The sequence below is a fragment of the Odontomachus brunneus genome, unplaced genomic scaffold (assembly GCF_010583005.1).
Source record: "Odontomachus brunneus isolate Ranch 3 - 2012 unplaced genomic scaffold, Obru_v1 Obru_scaffold_071, whole genome shotgun sequence".
NCBI classification, from domain to species: Eukaryota; Metazoa; Arthropoda; class Insecta; order Hymenoptera; family Formicidae; genus Odontomachus; species Odontomachus brunneus.
The window spans coordinates 169409-188985 of NW_022639521.1; the positions used below are offsets into that span (position 1 = coordinate 169409).

A 19577-nucleotide genomic window follows, 5' to 3' on the forward strand; every position below is an offset into this window, starting at 1 on the left:
TCTCTCTCTCTCTCTCTCTCTATCTATCTTTTATTGCTAATCGTATTTGGAGCGCTATCGCCTCGCGCGTTATGCAACGGAGAACGATCTCGCGATTCTCTATAAATATGTTATGCTATCGATCCTCCTCTTCTATTGGACAAATAGAAGAGAAAGAGAGAATTGAGTAAATATTATGCGTAAGCGATATTATGCATTAATCTGTCGAAACTGACAGTGTGATATTACTATTATCGTTATTATTATTTCATTATTACTATACCACTACTATTATTACTATTATTATATGGTTATTATTATTGTTATTGCGGTTAGCAACCTTCCGAAGAATTCCAGCGATACCGAGTCGAGCTGTTCAGACATCATCATTGGGAGACTTGTCTTCGCTCACATTCGGGCCGACATTGAGACGAGATATACTTTTGAATTTCAAAACGTCGAGCTCTCCCCGAGTCTGTACGAGTAAAACACCTAATTATCGGCACTCTCTTTAGTCATCGACATCTTAGAAAATCCTGCTTTTTCTTGCGGTATTTGTTGACAGTTTTGGTCGTGAAGATCTTTTTTGGAATCGTAGACGAGAAGCTTCATTGCACAATGCAAGGAGAACCAAGTTTTTCTAAAGTGTCAGGGGGAATGCCAATAATTACGGGTATTCCACCGCAATAATGACTCCCAGCCTCGCTGGATTCCACGCGATCGTCTTCCGTCTCTCGGCGTCTTCGCACTCGGTGTCGCAGTCCACATACGACTAGCAAGAGAGTTTGCTGCCTGACGCGAAAACGCGAGAGGGTCGAACAACAAGGAAAAAAGGCGATGACCCGACGTGATTGAATCCGTCGCGAAAATCGCGCGAAGATCGATCCGCGCGCCTACCTCTGATTCGTCGCGTCGTCGTTGTCGTCGTCGTCACGTCGTACTGTCGTAGTCGCAGTCGTCACTGCGCCTGAGCGCTGAAAAAAAGAGGGCGAGAAAGTCCACTTGTCGGTAAGCTGCCTCTGCACGCAGGAACTCTAGCTAGGAATTAGTCTACACTCGATATGTGTTTGTATGTGTGTGTATGTGTGTGTGTATATATTGCATCATGACACCTTTTGGCAAGAGGGAACCGGAAAGTATCTACGCGCGCTTCGTATTTACAGACACTTCTACGTCACGTCGCGACGCGATGCTCTACTCGGCGCACAGACGTAAGAACGTAACAGCACGGAGGCGGTGAGATACTTAATTAGGCGAGGAGCTTTGAGTCGACGGAAACGCGTGATTCTAGATACCCGCTCGCACTTTGTTTACAACATTCTCTCTCTCTCTCTCTCTCTCTCTCTCTCTCTCTCTCTCTCTCTCCCCCTCTCTCTTTCTCTTTCTCTTCCTACGATATTCTTATTAGCTCCCTACAGCAGTGACATAATTACAAACTCATGTCTCCATTTTGTGTAACGGAGAGCTACTCGTCACGCTATATAAATATATCTGTACGCGTGTGCTAGACGAAACTTCGAACGACGTCTCGCAACTTTCCGCGCCGCGTCGCGTCCGTCGCGCACGTCGTACCACAGTGAGGAAAAAGCAACAGAAAACCGATTTCCTGCATAGAAATTTCCCCAGATTTTCTCCGATACAGTATAAATGTTCGAATTCGTCCCAAACTTGGTTATCCCACTGTAATACCAATTGGAAATCTCATTTTCTTGTCCCAAACATAAATTTCCAATCTAGAATTGAGTATACTGTGACCCTAAATGTCTCTCTAAATGTGGCTTATAAACCTTCTAATTGGTTCTCAATTATATTTAAAGATACTTTTATTGATAAAAGAGGGTTCAGAATAAGGATCTATGAAAATTCGCGCTTTTTGTTCAGCCGGTAACATCGATATATTTTCATTGTATCAAACAAGAAATCCCATTTTTATATCAACTATTATATTTCATAAAATAAAAAGATTCCCTGGAATAAAATAAAAAAGTCAAGGAAATAAAATATTTTAAAACATTTTGGATATTTTACTGGAACAATGATGATGGAATTATTTAGAAAGTCAGCTTTGTTTAATTCTAATGCTGAATGAAGATCAGAAATAATATTGAGAAGATTTTAGATTTAGAATCGCATGTTTAAAATATTACACTTTTAATCAGGACCCATAATTATTTTGGAAAATTAGACTACATTCCAAAATGAAAAATTCCATGAAACTTCCTATGCCGATTACTTCTCGCATAGAAATTTCTTCAGATATAACAGATTTTTATTAGAATGCCCAATTTATACCAAAAATGATTATTCCACTTTATGATGAGAATTCCATTCTTGTCTCAAACATGGATTCTTCGTCTAGAATTGAAATAGAAATGCAATAAGAACTTGCACCTTTTTTTTCAGTGGGCGACCTCAGTAAAACTTTATGTCAAATAGGGAATCCCATTTTTATACCAATCATTGTATTCCATAGAATAAAAAGCCAAAAAAAAAAATCTTTTAAAAACACTTTACGTATTTTACTGAACAATTAGATTATTTAGAAAGTCAATGTAAGTTTTGTACAACATAAAACAAAGATCAGGGAGAGAGAGAGAGAGAGAGAGAGAGAGAGAAAGAAAGAGAGAGAGAGAGAGAATATTGAAAAGAGTTCAAGTTCTCCATTTAAAATTGCATCTTAGAGGCATTACACTTCTAACCAGAAGCCATAATTATTTTAAAATCAGATTGAAACTCAATTAGATGTACCAGGAAATTTTCTATACGGATTAACGTTGCGACGGGTGTGCGTACGACGCATCGCGTACGGACTTCGAGACAGTATTTACAAAGTTCCACTCGTGATATATTAAAGAATTGTACTTTCGGTCGATGAGAGATCGACGACATCGATCAGCTCTGAGGGGAGACGAGATACGCGGCGGGACTACGTTTCTCTTGTCTCGGCTGGATATTTCGAATTTCCACCAGGCGCTTCTTCGCACGCAGAAGCGGATGCGCGACGTCAGGCACGATTATTTCCATGAGACTAACGTGGTAACAACGCTCCGTTCTGTTACGCTCCTACGTCTAGAGGACGCGCGTCCATCAGCGCGGACTTCTCGTCAAATCATAGTGACGCGCGCACGCGCGCGAAATTAGCGCGAGAACTTAATTGTTACCGCTCCTACATCAACGAAATCTCACAACGCATGCGGACGGAAGCGGATACGGTGGAAACGCAATGCCGTAGGCTCCCACACAACGCGGGATCGCTCGCGAAGATATTACGCGCCCAAGACTGGCCTGCATCGAGTCTCGGATATCTCGAAAAAGATCACCTTCTTCGTAGTCGTCGTCGTCGTCGTCGTCGTCGTATCTGGTGTACGGGGCGTCGCGGTATCTATTTTACGATATTTCACGCGCGTTCTAATGTAAATACGAGCTACACCCTAGACTATATACAATTGAGTTAGAGCGGGTCGCATTCTCCTCTTCTTCTTATTTTCTTTTCTCCCCTTTTTTTAATAGGAACTTTAGAACAGAAACGTAGGAGCTACGAAACTAAGGTAGGATCCTCGACGGGGACGAGGGACGGTGGAAGGGCCTTCGATCGAGAGGATATGATTCCCGGTTCTCGCCGTGTTCTCGGCAATAAATTAAGGATAAATTAGAGGAGCACGAAGTCCCTAAGAGACAAGCGATAGGAGCTTTGTACGAAACTTGACGATCTTTCCAGTAGTTTTCCAAAGTCGCTCTTAAGCGAAACAAAAGCCTACATGTATGTTTATACTATGCTTCAAAACGATTTCAACACTTGCTCCTCGATGCTGTTCGGATTGCACGTCGATGTTCCAATGAGAGAACACACTCTTGACTAATTCCCAGAAGTTTTCTTCTTGGACAATCGTCTGCGTTCGAAATTGCATCGGAAAAAAGGTATTCAAACCGTTTTAAAACCGAATATATGACTGTATTCCTCTGTGTGTGAGTGTATGTATCTCGCACGAATACTTATACAACGTATTATACAAACTTCCCCTATATACAACGCAATCCGACGTACAATAATATCTGAGGCACGTACATTCCCACGCGAGGATTCACGATAGAGCTGAGGACGTACACTCGATTGCTAGCCCAAAATGCGCGAGTAAGGTGAAAGCCAATTCCCAGACACGTACCTAATCCAAGACATTCTTATTTTGGTCTTTAAATATTTAAACTTTCAAAATAGAATGTATGTATATATATATATATATATATATATATATATATATATATATATTTAATATACTTAATATTTATATATATATATAAATATTAAGTATATTAAGTATATAAATAAATAAATAAATAAATATATATATATATATATATATATATATATATATATACACACTTAAGGGGATGCTGAATCTGAAAACTTTACCGACAGAATACTGACATTTTTCTGCAAAGTTTACATCGTATTAGTTATACAGAATTACAAATGCTTTTACGCAATGGAAATACGTGCAAAAATAAATAGAAACATTGCTCAATATGTGACGAAAATGAACAACAAATTTCCAAGTTCCAGGTTTGAGTCTTGGCGGAAGCAGTTTTTCGCAACATATATAATGAATCTGTTTGAGTCATCGATTTAATGGGTTTTGGGAATTTTAAATATATATATATATAAAATTGGAACTCAAGGATCGATCTAAGTATGAAAGGTAGATTCGTCGCGTACGTTAATCGAAGAAAAATTTCGATACGTGCGTTTGACATGCTGGACAAAATTATCCTCCCACTATCATATTAATATTATATAATATTAGTATTTAATAGCACTAAGACATCCGTGCTGTACTCCTTATTTGCCTCTTCAGTTGTTACTATTTAACAAATTTTTAATGTAAAATCTCAAACTGTCAGTTGGCGTAATATTTGTCTAATCCAAAAGTTCCGCAACTTGTACATACTGAAAGTGTGGATGCTCAAAACAGAAAAATTTTGATGAACATTGCTCTATTTTCACATCTGCATTTGGAAGCTTAAGAATATCGAAAAAGTTTGCAGAACGATTTCTACATATATATGGTTAGGTTTTCCATTGAATATAGTAAAACAAAGCAACACAAGTTTTATATATACAAGAAATACGAAAAAGATAGTGTAATTATTTAGTGACGATCGTCTCTGCATTATCAACGTTGTTCAAGTTCGTCATCGACTCCAGTATTCCCTTAAACTTGTATATATATATATATATATATATATATATATATATATATATATTTTATGTTGAAAGTTTAAATGTTTATATGTTTTTTAAGACTAAAACAATAAAAATGTCTAGGATTTGGTACATATCTGGGCATTAGTATTTTTACCTTACTCGAGTAAAATTTCACACCGCGTGCGTTCACACGGCTAGTCGGACTGCCACATGGCTCGCCTCACTTGATCCTAATCGATTGGCCCTGATTCATAGCGGAGAGGTGAGATGAGGAAGGAAACAGTAAGTAAAGGAGGACAAGAAGGATATCGCGACGGGCATCGACGAGATGTACGCGAAGCGTTTCGATTTCAACCGAGGATTTGTGAATAAGCATGACGAACGCGATCATACCGACGCATACAGGCTGGACATTTCAGAGAATTAGGGCAGTGGCGTGCAGAGAAATGTGAGCAGCAAGATCTCACACAAAACAATTTCCTGGAATCTAATTAGGATATAGTCAGATTTCTCATAAAAGCTGTAGATGTTCATTGGGAGATCTGCACAGACAGACTGTGTTAAAAGTGTAACGTTTCAAGCACGCAAATCCAAATAAGAAACTTAAACAGATCCCATCTGTCTTCCCCAACGTTTTTCCAAAAGTTTGATTGAATCTTTATTTTACAGAAGTGAATATAAAAACGGAATAAAAAAAAGTATTTTCACTTTTTAAACACAAATATATAAAAATTACAAATACTCTGTACTTGAAATATTTTTTAAATTTTTGTTTTGATTGTTTATTTCATTAAATTCAACAGTTAGTCTAAAAATGGAGTTCTCAAAAAAATATACTAATGTATTCATTAAAAAGAGCGTGAGTTTTTACACGTCTATTTGGGATGAGAATAAAATTCTCAATTAAGATATTATAGTAGGATAATCAATTTTGAGACAATTTTGAGCATTTTAATTGGAACCTATGCATTATCTAAAGAAACTTTGAGGAATTTATATAATCAACCAATTACAGTTAAGAAATTCAACACAATAATCTTTCGTTATCGCTAACTGCAGAATGTGATTGATCAATTCGTTTGCTATTTAAGAAGATATTAAGATCAACAACAAACACCAAAAATATTGATAACGTAAACGTGATAAATTATTAATACAATTGCGATATCCTTTTAGTATTTCTTGTTCTTCATATAACTTTTATATAAGTGTGCATTGCTTTATCTTACTATATTTAGTGGGAAATCTAATCATGCATATATAGAAATCTTGTTGCAAACTCTTCCGGTGTTCTTGAGCTTCTAAATACAAATATAAAGATACAGCAATGTTCTTTGAAATTTTCTGAGTGAAGCAAACTTACATTCAGTATATACAAGCAAGCTATGGGTCTTTTGTTTCAGACAAATATTTATTTTAACTGACAGCGTCTGACAGTCTAACTTATACTCGAAATGTCAACTTTGAAATCTTTTTATCATTTTTGTCACATATTGAGCAATGGTTCAATTAATTCTCGCATGTATTTTTATTACGTAAGAGTATTTGTAATTCTGTGCAGCCAATACAACATAAATTTTGCAGAGAAAAGTCAGTATTTTGTCGGTGAAGTTTTCAAGCAACACTTGAAATTTTACTGCTCACGTTTTTCTATGCATCATCCGCTTTACCGCGTAGTGCAACTGCTTCTCCTTTGCATTGCTCGAATTTGCTCTCTATATTTCTTGGACTAAAATTCCACTCGCGAAAAACAAAGCAACAACCGAATCGCTGGAATTCGTGTGAATTTTCACTCATACAAAGTGAAGGCTGCAAGTCTGAATAGTCGATCGAAATATTTTCGCTTGAATTTTAAGGGCGAATCTGGCGTATTCCGCCATTACAGGAATAAATCCACTGTAACCGATTAAAGTATTCATTCTTCAGTACGGATTCATAAGAATCCGTTCAAGCGAAATTTGAGTGAGACCTTTCACACCAAGAAATTTAGAGAGCGCGAAATGCATCATTCGTTACGTGTCAAGAGTGCAAGATTCGAGGGGCAACAGAAAAAGTTGCGACAACGACGAGATTACGGGAAAAAAAAAACAAATAATAAAAGGGAAGATCATCAGAGCCTGCGTTATTATAAATAATCGCTTGTAATTTATAACGACACGATAGTCGCGCCCACCGATAACGGCACCGTGTCTCCTCACTCATGAGAGAAAGAAATACACAAATATATATTTATATATAACTTTGTGTCGGCGTACAGATAAGAAAAGATACTGCGCGCGTACACTGGTGCAGCCACCCCGTCGTCGCGGACAACTGAAATATCTACGATCGCGAGACACGGAGTGCCCCGAAGCGAGTTTCACAGAGTGGAAAGAGGATTCCTTTGAAATAGGAGAGCCTTGGAGCGACGTAGCCGAGGAGGCTAAACGTCAAACCGTACGCTCTCCCGCATTTTCTCTCTATCTGTTCTGTCTCTCTCCTCTCTTTCTCTCCTTCTCTTTCCCCACTCTCCCCCTCTCTCTCTCTTTCTCGCACACGCGCCGTTGGGTGACCTAAAACCTAGGTTAATTGGAACTTTGCTAACTGATCGTACCCCGGGCCAGTGGTGCGCGTCGTGCCGCTCATTAATTCTCCTCTCGATTGCACTTTAACGACGGGATCGGCCGTCTGAGGCCGTTCTGCGTTCGCGGCACGAATAATTGCGAGGCCGCGTTTCCGCGCGACGGCGCGTACCCGCGCGCGTATTAGCAGCGACGCGCCAGAAGACGCGTTGAGTCGCGAGCGCGCGGCGTGAGCGAATTCGGCGAGAACGAATGAACGAGACCGCGAAACTGCGCGGAGGGGGGGGGGGAAGGGGAGGACGAAAACTACCGCGGGCGTCGAAGAATTGGGTTGACCGCGCGACGGGTTAACATAATGGAAACACGCAAGCCGCGTCGCGCCTGGCGATTTTACCCGCGAGGAGGATAAAATCGTGTCCGACGTCGAAATGCTATTTTTCCACTGCGAACTGGGTCGCGCGAATTTCCTTGTCGATCGTTTACCAAACTTCATCTCGCCTCTCACGAACGCTCCACACGGAGAATTTCTTGGAACCTAATTGCGATTCTCTGCCTGATTTTTCAACTAAAAAAAAAAAAAGAGAAAGGAGAAATTATGAACTCTGGTCGGAAAGTCCACGCAGATTCAAGTTAGAGGTGTAATGTTTCAAACACACGGTTTCAAGTGGGAAATCCAACCACATTCCATTTGCTCATTCCAATGTTCTCCCCAAGATATTTTCTGGTACACTCGCGGCCAGATAGGTTATTCACAATTTTGTGTTGCGAGTTTCGAGACGCAGAATCCTCCCATTGCAAAACAAATTCTGTCATTGGACAAGACGATGCATTTCGATACCTCAACATAATAAACAACCCACGCGGGGAAAATATTGTAGTAAAAATTATAGAAAAATTCTTGTAATTTTTGACTATACAGAATTATGGACTATTACTATATATTTATTTAAAAATGTTATGCGCATTGATTTTTTATTACAAAATTATATATATTGTAATTGCTTGAGTGATTTTTATATTGTATATACCAGATCAAATTTACTATTTCTGTAGTAATTTATATACTATAAATTCAGCATAGTCCAACTGTACGAAAAATATTGAAAATAGAAATATAATTTAAATATTGAAAATAGATATATAATTTTAACTATATCTATATACTATATCTTCTTCGTATCCGGTCGTGAGTGTACAATCGCGAATATGAAGATTGATACGTTTTTGCTTCGATGAACTTCGAAATGCAGCCGACATACAATGGGAGAATTTGCTTTTGAGAAATTCTCAAAGGAGACAAGTTTCCTTTTTAGATGTCAAGTGTTTCGAAATGTATTGTAAGAAAAGCGTGTCAACCTTTATGTCTGTGATCGGATATTATAATTAAACAAAATATATGGAACATACATCGAGTTTGCATACTTGACAAGTATAAATATTTAAAAAGCTTAAATACTCGCGATGCTAGAGACATTTAAACATTTTTTTCTATTTTATTCTGTAGAATTCAGTTGGTATAATAATAAGATTCTCCCTACTTGATTCCACGAAAGTATATCCACTTCATTCATTGAAAAGGTTTATTTTTGCAATTCATTGAAAGAAGCGATTTCGTTAATTCATCGAGTTTCTATACTAACTTTGGTTTGATTGCAGACAGAAAACCCATATGTAAAGTAAGATGAAATCCCCAATTGGTGTCATAGTGAATAACCAATTTTAGGACAAATTTAGTCGATCGAAATTATGCGGCATCTCATGCTGGCAAAATCTTATGAAATCTCTATGCAGACTTCCGCGTGCGGCAACTTTTTCTCTTTTTCTCTGAACGCAAAGCGAACGGAAGAGCCGTGCGTAATCGCAAGCTTAATTTTGTGCCCGTGATTTTTCGTCAGATTACCTCGTCGCGTCCAAGGGCGCGATCATGAGCCCCGTAACGCGTTTGAGCGTCACTGCCCAATTTATGATTTATCTGTCGTGACGTGCGCGCGCGCGCGCTCACGCGACACATGCACGCGTTCGCGTTCGCAAAGGCGATAACGCAGGGGCGGTCGCGACGACGCGCATTATGCAGCGCTCCGTGCGTTCATTGTATTTTTAGACCTTTACGATTACAAGGTTACGCCCGCGGAATTCTCATTCGGTATCAGCGTTTTTCATCCCGATCGATTCGACCGCGCTCGCGGTACGGCGGATAACAGACGGCGGCGGCGGCGGCGGCGGCCGGCCGCAGAAAAGAATCGCCGATAAGTCGGCGTTTGCACTAGCGGAAAAACTCTCTCGACTGTTTACCACGGATTGAGACGATAAAAAGTGCGTGGCTCGGCGCGATTACGTGGAAAATTAGCGCGAACACGCCGCACGTCGTCATCGTCGTCGTCGTTGTACGTTTAAACTCGAAGATACGCGGCGAGAAGTCCGCACAGGCGATATGAATTTTGCAGCAGCTGCTGATGCGATTCGTATGCCCTGTTTGTTACACTCGGAGAAAAAAGTGGCTAATGCCATTGGAATTGTAGTTACTCTCCGCACCAACTATACTTTCTTGTTCTTGTAACGAAAAAAAATATGTTGGAAGAAAGATTTGGTAATATTGAGATACCAAATAAGATTTGGTAATATCATTGAGTCTGGATAATAGTTATCAGATGCTTTTGTGAAATGGTCTCAATTAAACGCGTGTAGATATAATCAAATAATTTGGTAAGTATTAACAAATAATCTGTGCAAAGTTTGGTATCTATTGCCACGGTTTGGTGACTATATTATATATCATAAAAAAATCTGTTAAACAAAACCGTATTGTTTAGTAATACTTAGCACATTATGTGATAAATATATGAGATGTGACAAAAAGTATTTTGGTAATAGCTATTATTATCTAATTTATTGTGGTAATGGTATACGATATTTAGCAATTATTACCTAATTATTTGGTATTATTTATCAAATCGTTTAAATGATTCAATTAAATAAAGAATTTGTCTTACCCATTAGTTTATAATTATCACCAGACAACTATGTTGGTAACTATTACCATATTTGATACTAATTGCTAAATATTGCACTGAAGTACTCAAACAAATGCATTTGTTAACTATTATAAGAATTTTTTTCAGTGTGGTTGGAGTAATATGCACAATTATTTTCACTCTAATAATATAGTAACACTTATTAGACAAATGGTTTTCCTGACTATAATTTTTCTACTATGCCATTAAAGTTGCAAATACCAAGCACTTTTTTCTCAGTGTATATTATTTTTGCACTGTCCTTTGCTTTTTTGTTTTTTCCTTTTCTTTTTCCTTCGCGGCGTTGCCTCCCCCGCGCGACTGCACGGTCAGTGGTAGAAGGTTGCCCAGCATTTTTGCCTCAATGCGTTTCAAAACGTATCCGATATCCAATAGGAGAAAAGTTGTTTTTTAGTAATTTTCCAGAGATAAATCTCCTATTTTGCGTATTGGATGCGTTGTGAAATCCATCGAGGCAAAATTGTTTTGCAAATTTTCTTGCAGCGAGAACACTTAGATCGACGACGATATCGCGCAAACCAATACTTTCGGCGATATCGTTGTCGTTGACGACTATCGCGTTGGCGCGAATGAAAAACACAAAGCGAACACGAATGAGCGCGTTAACGAGCCGCGAGGTATACTTTTAAGTACTTTTTAAGTACCCTTCGCACGCTCGTGATAGTTTCTGAAACACCAATTCGCTTTTATAATTTTTACAATTTTCGATGTGATCTTGTTCGTCAGGTGTCGCTTTTACGGTGTAGCTGTCTTGTACGTACACTAACCGGCAGATACACTGAAGAAAAATCAGAACCGAGTCTTAGAATTGCGTAAATTTTGTCATACAAACTGAGTCAAACTATAAAATATATCGTATAAATAAATCGAATCTAATCAATACACACAAACCGAGCACAATTTCAACTATAAAATTTAGTCAACGGTAAATAGTTAACTAAATAGTGAACGAAACTAAAACGTATGTATGATATAGTTGTATATGTGATACAGATATTGTGTTAGCTATTAAGAAGCTGACCTAATTTTAAATTTGTTTTACATAAATATGACATTAAAAAACATAAAATCTTGCTAAAGAAATTGGTTTTCATGATATACAACCTTGAAATTGAGTTTAACCCGATTAAATTATTTCAATGAGTCTCCTTTTATAACGTTTAAATTAGTTTTAGCACACGATATAAGTAACTTAAAAGGATTTCCAAACCTTACGCATTGTTAGTTTATTACTTGTCCGTTATTCAAAGAATCGGGAACGATATGTCGAATCACTCGAGTAGAATTTGAACTAGTCTGCCCGAATCAACAACTAGCAACTAATACAGGCTAGACTACATCCTCTAACTTGCTACATTGGTTATCACAGGCTTATATACATGGACTGAGCGTTTTCACAAGAAGCTGCAAAGATTTTACTAGAAAAGGATGTCCTGGTAGTGCAGGCATTCCAACTTTGCTTAGTTTGACTTCTATTGGACATTTCACGTAGCTTTTTCCAATAGCAGTCAAGTTAGACGAAGATGGGATACCTGCGGACAGTGGAGGGGAAATATAGTTAACTTTGAAATCTTGTCTTTAGATCTCTCATAAAAAAGCGCAGTCTGTGTACATAAGTCTATGCGGATTGAAGAGTAGTAGTACTCACTGAAGTGTAGAAATTGGTTTAGCTGTTGACTAACTATTACATATCAAATATGATAAAATAGATGATGCTGTCTATTCTAAATATATATAGATCTATATTCTAGTTACTCTGGACCCACCATTAGCATTTTAGAATTAGGTAGGAGATCAAAATTGAGGTATCACAAATTACGTTACTTTATAAAGTTCTTAACAAAGCTGAAGTGAGCGTTACATTACTGGCTGACAACTGGTTATGAATTTTCATCTTATAATATCGTAATTTCTTTTGTTTAATCATCAGCTAACTTATTTATCTGGCCACTAGAAGTGGATGTTACATTACTAGCTTATAACGATATTCGACACAAATTTATTATATCGTCTCTAAATTCCTTGGAATGAAATTTCACTCGAAAATGAATGAATCATCATACTGAATCATTTGAGTGATATTTTACCCATATAGAGTGAACTCTCTATTCTGAATAATCGAGTTAATATTTTCATTCGACATTTGAAAGAGCAAATTTGATGTTCCACCGTCATAGAAACATGTGCACTCTAATCGATTGAAACATTGACTCATATAAAGTGAGAATGCACTTTAAACTTGAGTGAAACGTTCACTCTTGCGATTTCAAGTGGCAGTATTTTCACTATCGCCTCAAGTGAAAATACTAACCTTCATTCGTTTTGAGTGAGATCCCACTTCAGGAAATTTAGAAAGTCGTAACTACACATCCACGAGGTTCAATTTCTACCAGTAATTTGTTACTTCGATATCTTTACGATAACGTCCAGGGACAAATGTGTACGGTCGGAAAATACCAGTAACATAATTGCACTGCGTGTTAAGACCATTCAGCCGGTTAGTGTATATTACGAATTTTTTTTTCCTGATTCGAAGAATCAATCCGACGGCCGTGTAGAAGTCGCGAAAGTTTCCCGCTGCGATTGGCCGGATTCAATTTGGGTTGTGAAATACGATTAACCGAATAAGTTAATGAACGGATGTGTGAGTGTAAAATAATGCCGAGTCGAAGAGCTCGCGGCGAAACGCACACGAGCGCCGACATATTCCGGCCGCGAATAATATATAGAGTTACGAGTTTATGGAGAGAAAGAGAGAGAGAGAGAGAGAGAGAGAGAGAGAGAGAAGGGGGAGAGAGAAAGAGAAAGACAGAGAAAGAGAGAGGAAAGTGCGCGCAGAGTCGAATGTTTAATTCGCGATATCATTATTTTAATACCGCGGACGGATCGCGCGTGCATCCGCGCCCGTTGTGTATGTATGTGTGTATGTATGTGTGCATAACGTCGCGTTGCAGATTTAATTAATCGTATTCCGGAATTTACAACTGCTGACAACATTTTTGATACGGTATTCGGAAACTTCATGATCCATTTGCCAAACGCCAACTCTAATCAGGCTCGTTGAATCGCAGCGAACTTTCATTTCGATGTATTCGCGCTGCCGCGAGTCATTAACGACACCGTCGCTCGTAAATATTAATTAAAATCCCGTTTTCAGAGGAATGCCGATTTGTCGGTGCGAATATTCTAATTAAAGCTACGCGCGCCCCGGGCGCATAGTTATCGGCGGAACGATACCCTTTTGTTCGTCGTGCATACCAGCATAGAAATTTCCCAAGACTTTCTCAGATACAGCATAGACTCTGATTAGAATGTCTAAATTTGTCTCAACATTGATTATCCCCCGTTACCTACTATTAGTGCGCCCTGGCGAAAAAGTAGGGCTACACTTCGGGTAGAATATAGTGAGAGTATTATTAGGCATATGGAGAATGCCTTAATCGGGATCTAAATCCAATTAGTGCAAAATGAAAGAGTTCTTGGTGAATAAAGTGGAGCCTACAATGAGAACTTAAGCTTTAAGTAAGAAATTGACCAATCACAGTTGAATTATAGAAAAATAATTAATTATGATTGGTTAATTTCTTACTTAAAGCTTAAGTTCTCATTGTAGACTCCACTTTATTCACCAGGAACTCTTTTATTTTGCACTAATTGGATTTTTGTCTCAAACATGGGTTTTCTGTTTAGAATCGGAACAGAAATATTATGGGAACTCGCGCTTTTTTTCAATCGATAACATCGGTTCACATGAACATTTCCCAAACATTCTCAAATATAGTGTAGATTTTCTGATCAAACTTGTTCCAATATGTTTTAAACAAGTGTATTACGACACCAATTAGGAATACCATTCTTATTCCAACTGTAGAAAATTTTCTAACTGGATCTAATTGGGGGCTATTTTGATCTCCCAATTAATTGAAATTGCGATTCTAAGAAGAAAAGCTAAAAGCAGAAGAAAAGTTGTATAAAAAGAAAAATGGATAATAGGAAAATAATAATTGGTATTTTCATAATTACAATTTATGGAAACATAAAGTTCTTATGTTCTGATGTTCAATTCTTTTTCAAATATAGGCTGCGTTCAAATATGGCTATTCTTGTGATTTATCGACTGTTCATTGTAAATAATTATAATACACTTAAATGTTTAATGTAATGTTAAAGATTCATATACTTCAAGTAAATACATAATATATATTATTTTTTTCACAAGACATTTATATAATTTATTTCAAAAAAGGATTGAGCAAAATACTTGGAATAAAAATAATTTGAGTGTTTATACTTTTTAAATATTTATAAAATATGCGTAAGTATATTTAAAACGTTTTGGATATTTTGTTGAGCATAAATATGAAATATAAATCGAAAAAAAAAAACTTTGGAAAAATTGGAGAAATTGAGATTTGTTTCTCACTTAGAATCACATTTCGAGAAAATTACACTTCTAGTCTTCATAGATTTTCAGTTGAAACTCATAATTTTTTTTTAAAGAACCAGATTCCAATTAGATCCTAAACAATTTTTATACGCGGATATACTTTTAATGTAGTATGAAAAAAGAAATTCTATTTTTATATCAACTATTGTATTCAAAAAAATGAAAATAAAAAAAAATATTTAAAAACATTTTGTGTATTTTATTAAATAATAAAGTTATATAAAAAGTGAACATGCGTTCTGTTCAATCTATGTATCTATATATGAAATAGAATGTCTGTCTGAATATTCCCTACTAACTTATAAACTCTTTAACCGATCTGCACTAAATTTTGCATAGTTACTCTCTAGGACCCTGCGGAAAATATAGGCTATCTGAAACCTGAAAATCTAAACACCCTGAACACTGATTAAATCCCCTTGACACTTGTGACCTCTTGTGATAACCCGCCGTTGCCGGCGGGTAGTTCTAATGTAAAACGAAGACTGGACAGAATATTAGAAAATCTCTGAGCTTCTCATTTAGATTCGTATGCTTGAAACATTATATTTCTAACCGGACATATATAAACATATTGAAACATTATATTTCTAATCCATAAATATTTTGGAAGATCGGACTGTTTCTCCATTAGATCCCAAGACATTTCCTGTGCGAGTATTCCTTACTCTGTCCTTTTCTTTCTCACGAATGTACAAAAAAGAAATCACCATACAGTTTGGTGGATCGTATGACAACAAGTCAACATTTTGTGCAACAGAATTGAAAGAAGTTTCAACTGATCGCTTCTGTTCTACACGCATCTACGTCTCCCAAAAGACGCGCGCGTCGTGCCGCGCACACGAGGCATTTTTCTAAACGAAGCAATCACGTGTCCGAGGATGAAATGCGCGTATTTTCCTAAAGCAAACGACCTCTAAACTCTAACCCGGAACGGAACGGCCGGGTTTCGCATTAAGTTTTACGCCGCACTCGAGAGAGATCACAAACTAAATCACACGTTGAAGAGACCCCAGTGCTGCCTGTCGAAGCGTTCAACGCTCGAAAGACGAGGACACCCGATATATGCATACATGTGTGCACGCATGTGTGCATATACATATATATATATATATATATATATATATATATATATATATATTTATATATATATATATACGTACACACACATGTATGAATATGTATAACGGTTACGATTATAAGACTAAGATAGCGATGGAATGTAAAGACGACGAGTAACAAGTACGTTGCGCGCTAACGAGAAGAGTGGCCGGTGCGTTCGCGAAGTATCACAGAAGTCGCAGGGATCACGATCGCCGATGGAGACGTAGATGCGTCCACCGCATGGTTCAGAGAGAAACGTGACTGACCACACGCGGAGTCACACGCGTGTGAGAGAGACAGATGTAGACAGAGAACGAACGCGCGCGCGCGCGCGCGCGATAACGACCGCTCGCTCCGGCAATAATCGCATAATCATCACAGTTTCTAAGTCAAATCAGCGCTCGGATGCTCGGCAGTGCGTCACTGCGCTCAATCCTGAGCTACGTTCGAAAAGCTTACTCGACGGGTAGAATAGCATTTAATTAGCCAATCATGATAAAGGAATCTTAGTTCTCTTTGGTCCTGATTGGTCAATCAAATGCTACTCTACCTGTCGAGTGGAGTTTCCGAACGCAGCAGAGGAGACGAGCCGGATGATATGAGAGCCAATAATTTTCCGCCGCGGCGAATACACTTCTTTTAAATGCCATCGCGCTGATAAAAATGAAATAACTTGCAGTTCGGGAAAAGCCACTCTTCGATTGCCGATCGAAATTTCGACGAAAACGTCCCGGTTGGCTTTGAACGATTATGTAGGAGATGTACGATAATTCGCGTTCAATATATACGTAACGTTATTCCTTATGTAAAGCGCCGAGAATCGAAAATATCGAGCTATTTTGTTGAGAGAGCTTCATGTTAGCTCAGTTCTGAATTAACATTCTGTTAAAGTAAATTTTCCATTTGTTTTCAATCGAAGAAGTTGTCTTTCCAGACAACATAATGTCTAAAATCGGGATATAAGACGATTTAAAGATCATCTTTAAAATGTCTTTCAGACGATTTACGTATAAATATCTTTAAGGCGTCTTAAAGATTATCTTTAAGACGTTTTATGTCCCGATTTTAGACATTATGTTGTCTGGGTTGCTACCACTTGGTTGCCCGGAAGCATATTTCGCGAAAAGCACTTCGCGAAACTTGTTTTATTCGATCGCTTGTGTCTCAGGCACCAATTGACACCTCGATATTTTCGCTGTGGAAAAATTAAACTGTAAATCACACAGGAATAGCGCTACATCAATATTGGACGTGAATTAGATGGCAGTCTGTATACGTGGAGGGATAGAAGAGAAGATTTTTGATGCAGCCAAAAATCGGCTGGAATAACACTGAAAGCACCAAGAGTGATTACTTTCGCGTGAAAACTCGCGCGTCATGTGAACGAGCTGACCTTGGCTCGTAGATATGTTATAGAGATTGACGTTTCGGTTCGAAACGCGCGTTTCGCATCAAGCGAGAGTCGTTTTTGGTTGTCGGGATATGTCGTTTCAAATTATTTCGACTTCTGCGCTGGATTCAACTTTGAGCTACACTCGATTCGATTAGATTAGGTTAGGTTAGGTTAGAGTCGAGGTAACTGAATTGGAAAACGCATAGCAAACAGCATGGGAGCACGATATTTGAAGTATTTGAAGTATTTATAAGTTTCTAACTTTTTCCTGTGCAACAATACTATAAATAACTTAATATATGCTATACGCGAAGCTGAAAGGTGATAAAAATCATTGAAATTCAATCTTTACTAATGTTTCGACATTTTTCACTTTTGATAAATTGACTTCTCAATTTGTAGAGAGGCAAAGTTTTTACGTGTTTCGCGTCAAAATAAGTCACGGGGACTAAATTCCGCTCGTTCCAAAAATCTCTTCGAGTAATTATGTTTTTTAAGGATATTTGATACATTACACTGATCTAAAAAAAATTTTTTTCACATGGATCGGATTAAGCGATCTATATATAGTATTTTTAGGCTGAATTTTTAAAACAAACAGATACTTTTTCATCCAGGATTTCCAAATAATGTAGTCTTTAAGTTTCAGGAAAATTGGTTTCAAAGAATGAAACATGTATCTTTAGAGCTCTGATGATAAAACCAAACCTTTATGATAGTAATAAGGCCACTAAGAGCTAAGTACTGATGTTCGTGCAAAGTTTGTTGGTGGAAAATGTGATTCTTTGCGTACGTTAAAAAAAAACCGTAAAAATTCCGTTCGGTGCGTGCGTTTACACTACAAACGTTATTATCTTTCCTCATTACATTACATTTGCACGAACATCAGCACTTAGCTCTCAGTGGCCTTGTTACTATTATAAAAATTGGGTTCGTTTATATGTACAACCAAGGTTTACCTAATTGAAAATGTAGAGGTTAGAAATTCTCTGTTGTATTTAACTCTTGTCTCTTTAAAAAATAAAAAAAAGTGGTATTAGTTAGAGTAAAATTAAAGGAGAAAAATTGTAAACCTTAACGAATTTCCATAGACATATTCAATATAGACATTTCCATTTAAAATATTGACATATTGTTTAAATAAAGGAGCTTTTTACAGAAGATACTTTTCATATTGATAGCACTTCAATAAAAAAAAAAAAAAAAATAGAATTAAATCGAACTACGTGTCGAATGTGTTCCATATACAACATATTAAATGTCAAGTGATTCAATCACAAAAAAACTGGATGGTGGAAAAACCTCGAGTCCATTTTCGGATCCTACGCACAAAAATACACTGCAAACGTCAGAAATCCCATGTGACAAATTACCTGTTGACCAGCGATATCGTCGAATTTCGCGAATATCAGAGAGCGAAACCTTCCCGAGATGCCGCATCGTAAAATTCCCCTAAAAATAACGTCGTAACAGAACCCAATTCTCAAAACAGCATCCCTCGTTTCTGCCCAGCCGACCTGCCCGAATGTATTTCTGAAAACGTACGCGTCGGGCTTCTTCACGCGCACGTCCTCAACGTCGGATTTGGAAACGCGACGGCGAGCATTTCGGGAATTAACCGGCAACCGGAGTGGGATCGATACTCGCGGCGATCCGAAAGGGGCCGTCGATTAATCGATATCTTTCTATTCCGCGAGGCAATTCCTTCGGTGCCGTTGCAAGCCTCCGCACGGAATGCGTTGAATATTTCAGAGATCGATCGATTTCGAGCGACTTCGCTCGCTGCGGGTGGACGAAGGCGGCCGGAGGGGGCGGGGGTGATGAAGAGGGTCGAGGAAGAGGAGGAGCGGCGGGGGCG

The 19577-nt window shown here is 38.0% G+C and overlaps 1 protein-coding gene across 4 annotated transcripts in view; it reads right to left on the reverse strand.

Annotated features, from left to right (window-relative positions):
- Positions 1–19577, reverse strand: part of LOC116846857 (zinc finger protein 865-like) — a 132387-nt gene that overhangs the window by 39120 nt on the left and 73690 nt on the right. The gene's annotated exons all lie outside the window — the stretch shown is intronic.